Genomic DNA, 5,825 nt, shown 5'->3' with positions numbered 1-5,825 from the left:
TCTATGTTAAGTTAGTACTAGAAATGATTTTCGACATGCAAAAAGCTCGTTATTAAAATTCAAGCATAGGCGTTTGAAAAACATAACCACAATATGCTAAAAACCCTTTTATGAAAAATTTAAAGCACTTGAGCTTTTCCATCGCCCCGGGAAAGTTATGGCATCGGAAAATCCTGAACGTGGTTCAGTTTACTGGAGAAATAAAGGCATATTGTTAAGAAAATCACCAAAGAGTAAAATACTGGGTACACCAGAATTAAAAGCACACCTTACGATAACGCACTGTAAAAATATGAGGTAAATACTTAGTACCGTTTTAAAAATTACCTACTTAATTCATCTATAAAAAGATGTATTCAGGCCCAGTATTTGTTAAGTCGTAACTTAAATTTTTCTAAATCCAGGTAACATTTTACGTAATTCATTTTTTATTAAAACATCGTTTTTTTTAAATAAGTTTTTCTTCAAAAAAGTTATATGGCTTTGAATAGAAAATAGTTATTGAAAGGTAAGGAGTTGAAAAATTGAAAAAATTTAAAAAACAATCCAATACACATTCTTTAAAAAATCGGGCGTGTACAGGCATGTGACCTCTCTGGTGGTCTCCGTTGGAATGAACTCTGTGTTTGCGTATATATCCCCTTAATTTCACAATATTTTGAGTGTGCCTTAATACTTTTCTGTCTTAAATTTTTTACATTTTTTTGACATTCGACATAGAATGTACATATGTATATTTGGATGCCAAAAAATGTAAAAACAACTCCCTTGTGGAAAAAACCTAGACCTGTGAACAAGTATTTGGACACAATAAAAATTTTGTAAATGAAAATAAGTTTAAAAAATCAAATTTTAAGCTGCATCAAAAAATTTAAATTTTGTTTTCGAGCGAACACAAAAGTGTCACACAATTTATAGCCTTGTGTTTTAAAAAAAAAAGCTTTCGAGATATTCCTTTATCATAAGCGATGTACCATTTATTCATGTTTTTAATTATTAATAACAAGTCCATAAATAACAATGTTCAGTATTCTTCCACATTCGGTATAATCATAACCAAGCATAAAGGTAGTGCAGACCCTTAGCAAATGAAAGTTTTCCTTTTATTCCTAAAAAGGAAGTGCGTTATAAGACCCTATTCGACCCTTTGTGGATTCCATCCCTTGATTTTCTATATACACACTCTTTGCATAGGATAAAATCCGAATAAAGGTCAATGTGCTATGGACGTACACCAAAAGAGTGTAAAATATTATCTGTAGAAAATTCAGATATTATTGCGAGGTTTTAAATTAAATAAATTATTCAAATTAAACTTTTTAAATTAACTCACTCAATTCAAACATAGATGCTGCCGAGTCTTCACCGGCATCTGTGGTTGAGCAGACTAAGTTTTTTTTTATTACCTTCCTCATGTAAGAAGGTATCAATTGAAGAATATGTATGTACAAATAAACAATTTCTGAAATTTCAGTATTGCGATTGTCAATTCTGGGTACAATCGTGAAAATCATTCAATGAATGGTGAATATAAGTGTATAAAGTGAAAGCTTAAACCAGCCTAGAACAGGTCGGAAGCCCTTTAAATATCCAGACTTCTATTTTCCTTTTCATCTTTATCGAGACCTACAAATGTACAATTTTTAAGGTTTATATTTCATTATGATTTAATAAAAAAGAAATAATTCCTTAGTGGACAAATCCCAGATTTATGAACAAGGATTTGGACACACTCTAAATATTGTGAATTAAATATAAAAAAAATTAAATGTCTTTTTCTTAAATGGAATATATAGATGAAATAACAATTTCTTAAATTCACTCGTGTAAAAGCTATAAACCCTTATTTTTTTAAATGATTTATTTTTTCAATATGGTGAAGCGGGGATCGTATTTATTAAGTCATAAGCTTTTTTATACTTCCAGGAAGACCACACATAACACGTTTATCTATTTCACAGACAATTAAGATACTTGTAAGGTTGGGTACAATCCAGTCCGGTATAGTGAAATAGCCCATAGATATAGTATTCTCCTGTGACAAGATGATCTCCGTAATTATTTCATTTAAGCTCATCAGTCACGCTCGCAGTCGGCGCCAAGATTTATTACTGGTATTACCTGAAAACGTTCGCTGAACGACTTCAAACACTTATACCTTTTTTAGTCCGAGCTAAGAAAGGCAAATATTTTTTGTGAAGGTTTATATAATTTATTTTGTATATTAAAATCATTGTTTACGTTGTGGTATGGTATAACTAACTAACTAACTAACTAACCATCACGCCGCTTCCCCGCAGGGGTAGGCAGAGAGAATCGAACGCCACACCACTCTGTCTTTGCAAACATTCTTTGCCTCTTCTACATTCATGCATCTCCTCATACATACCCGGCGATTATTACGACTCCTGACCCGGCCGCTTTCAAGTATTTGACATACCTGATTGTGCCAAGTTTTCCTCGGTCGTCCTCTGCTTCTTTTTCCAACTACATTCGCCTCATAAATTTGTTTAACCGTTCTTTCTTCACTCATACGCTCCACATGTCCAAACCATCTAAACACACTTTTCTTAATTTTATCGATAGTGCTTATCTAAGCCTTACATTCTTTCCTTATTTCATCATTCGAACATCTATCAAACATCGTTTTGCCACACATTCGTCTGAGCGATCGCATTTCGACTGCATTCAGTCTGCTTTCATCCTTCTTTTGCCAACTCCGTGCTTCGCTTCCATACATAAGGGTTGGAACCAGAACTCCATTGTGTACTGCCAGTTTAGCTTCCGCTGATGGTATAATATATACATAATTGTTTATTTAGAAAAAATAAATACTTGTATAATAATACTAATAATAATTTGGATAATTTGTATAGCTCTATTTTCGTAAAATACTACCTTAAGGACGCTTATGGATAATAATAATAATAATAGGATGATGACGATAATGATATATAAAAAATAAATGGATTAAAACGTCGTCAATCGGTCTCGGGCCGTCGAGTCTGGACCGGGGAAAAGATGAGCCGACAAATTAAAACACCTTACTCTTGATCCCATGGGCTAGAGAATGGCCAAGGTGTTGGGCAGGACGCCTTCCATTCCAATGCCACTTGAATGAGTTTTATTTCATTACACACGACTAGTTTCAAAAACTACAGATGTTTTTATATACAGGTAAAAAAAGTAAAACTAACGAGCAAAAAATATTTAGGTATGTAAAGACATAATATACACATATAGACATTTGTCCGCCTCCGTAGTGTAATGGTCAGTACGCTCAGCTACCGCACTGGAGGTCCCGAATTCGATTCCTAGAGGGGGGGGGTCAAATAAATATAAGTGATTTTTTCACTCTGATATTTATTCAATATTACCCTGGACTGGTACCTGAAGCACCATAGGGCTGATCAAATTTCCTTAGTGTGTTAATAATCAAGATAACACTGCGTTTATATGATGCAGTGCCCTATGCACTATTGGGGTGCGGATAAGGGTTTGAAGAAAGAAATATAAAAATGTATTTATTAAAAAGAAAAGAAAAAAACTAAAATCAGATATGTAGCGAGAAATATTAGGTACATGTTAGGGACCACCTGAGTGCTTCCGTTCATCATGTGAACACATCCGCATATCAAGTTTCTTTCTCGCTAATAACCGTGGCGTATTACCATCCCTCGCACGCGACAGCCCGTCTCGACTCGAGTGATTCTATTCACGAGGCCAAGACGATAAAAACAAAAGGCAACCCTGTATTGTCTTTTGTCTGTTGCTTCTTGCCATAGAGTTCCGGGGATGTAATTATGTGTTATAAAGACAGGGTTGCCACAAACCCCCTTTTGTAGTAACCAAAAAATGTATTTTTTAAAAGGTCATAAATAAATTATTTAACCTTCACGTAAATTTAAATACTAAGGATTTTGATTTTAGAGTTATTAAAAAAAATATATAAAAATATATATTACACATATAAATCTTCTTCGTCTTTTTCTAGAGGATCTCAAGATGTTCAATCATAGACAAAATGGCGAATGCGACAAAAGGGACTAACTAAGTGCACTCAAGAGTAAAATGATATTTAGAGAAAAACTAAAAACGCATTTTTAGCTAAATCATTTTCACTTCTCCTTTTTATTACTTTTGCTGAAATATTATACATAATCTACATAAAACATTTAAAACAAAAAAAGGATGTGTTTACTATATACTGCATTTAATTTACATTAAAATGGGATATAATTATCATGTACTTCATTTAATTTACATTGTCTGAACTGAATTTTTATGTTAGAGGTAGGATGTTGAAAAACAAGAAATTTTAATCGTGGGTAATTTAAATCTGTAAAAAAGAAAATGATTTATAGACAGCGGTTGAGATTAATGTAAGAAGCATTAGTTGTGGTGACTTAAATAGAAACTACTTAGAAAAAAATGCAAAAAAAGTAGTATAAATTATTTCAGGGGACATCCCTGTCCCTCGGAAATATCTGGTATTTAGTATCACCCCTTGAACCAATCTGCCACAGTACAGTTCCAAGTTTCCACCCCTCCATAGCTCGCAGGCACTCTTGTGTGACACCCGACACGTGACAAGGAACTCCTCGGCGGGAGTTTCCTGCTTCGCTGGACATCAATGGAGCAGCATCACAAAGGGTTCACATGCTCTGAGGGAAAATGTAAACCGATAGCGGGACAAAGGGGAAGTACGAAGGGAACAAGAGTGGCGTCAAATGACAAAATTGTCTTAGGATTTGATTATGATTTATTTTGTTGATATCACAAAATGTATATATATTCTTTTAACCCTTATACGCCCCCAATGGTGCATAGGGCACTGCATAGTATTGACGCAGTGTTATCTTGATCGTTACTTAGATGATGAATTCACAAGTACAATATTCACAATTCTACTCATGATTGACTACCACTCTACTCAAGTCTTTGGAAGTCCTACATATATCATTAATCTTATGACACTGTCCATGTGAGTTCACTGGAGCCATCTGTGGTTGGATTGGGACAGATTTTTTTTTTAGCAGAGACCCTTTTTTATTTGGATGTATGCAAGATGAACCCCAGATTATTTTACACACTGGGAAATACCTGAAAACATGATTTTTCATTTTATACAGCTCATAATTCGACCAGTTATTTTTGTGAACCAATATATTCAAGAATCACAAGTTTTATCTTGTGAACACGTATTTGGACATTCAAAATGTTGTCAATGTAATAATAGTTCTACAAGAATTTTGAGTAATTGGAAGGTATTGTTTCATACCAATAAGCCCGCTAGTATACAATAGATATATTATGCACAATATGTTACCTACATACGTATATCTGATAATATAAGCGAAAAATTCAATATTTATCATTCAAAGAGCAGCAGTTACCGTGTCGTAATAGGCAAATATAAGAAATTAATCCATTAAAAATCAAAATAGTTCCCGACGAGGATGGGATTCGAACCCACGCGTGCAGAGCACATTGGATTAGCAGTCCAACGCCTTAACCACTCGGCCACCTCGTCTGACAAGCGGCTCGCCAAATCGGGCGATCATTTTATCAAAAGATGAGCAGAGCATGACGTCATGCCAACTGATTACACAAACGCAATGAGATCAACGGAATCGTGACTGCTAATGAAGCTACATAGAAATCAATACGTTGTTCCTATTTAATTTCAGCACTCATTTTTATTCTAATGTATGGTAAAATAAGTGATAATATTCGAAATAGTCCATTGAGAGGATATTCTTAAACACAGAATTCATTCTACCGAAGACCACCGGAGAGGTCTCTGTTCACACCCGTTTATTTTT

The 5,825-nt window shown here is 34.2% G+C and overlaps 1 non-coding gene across 1 annotated transcript; it reads right to left on the bottom strand.

Moving 5' to 3' along the window:
* Positions 1-5,451: 5,451 nt before the first annotated feature.
* Positions 5,452-5,533, bottom strand: TRNAS-GCU (transfer RNA serine (anticodon GCU)). The gene has a single exon. It is a non-coding gene; the product is annotated as a tRNA-Ser (tRNA).
* Between the last annotated feature and the right edge of the window lie 292 nt (positions 5,534-5,825).

The sequence above is a fragment of the Brachycentrus maculatus genome, unplaced genomic scaffold (assembly GCF_059751285.1).
Source record: "Brachycentrus maculatus isolate JH-2025_06_01 unplaced genomic scaffold, ASM5975128v1 h1tg000004l, whole genome shotgun sequence".
NCBI lineage: Eukaryota > Metazoa > Arthropoda > Insecta > Trichoptera > Brachycentridae > Brachycentrus > Brachycentrus maculatus.
This window is presented reverse-complemented; position numbering and strand designations above follow the sequence as displayed.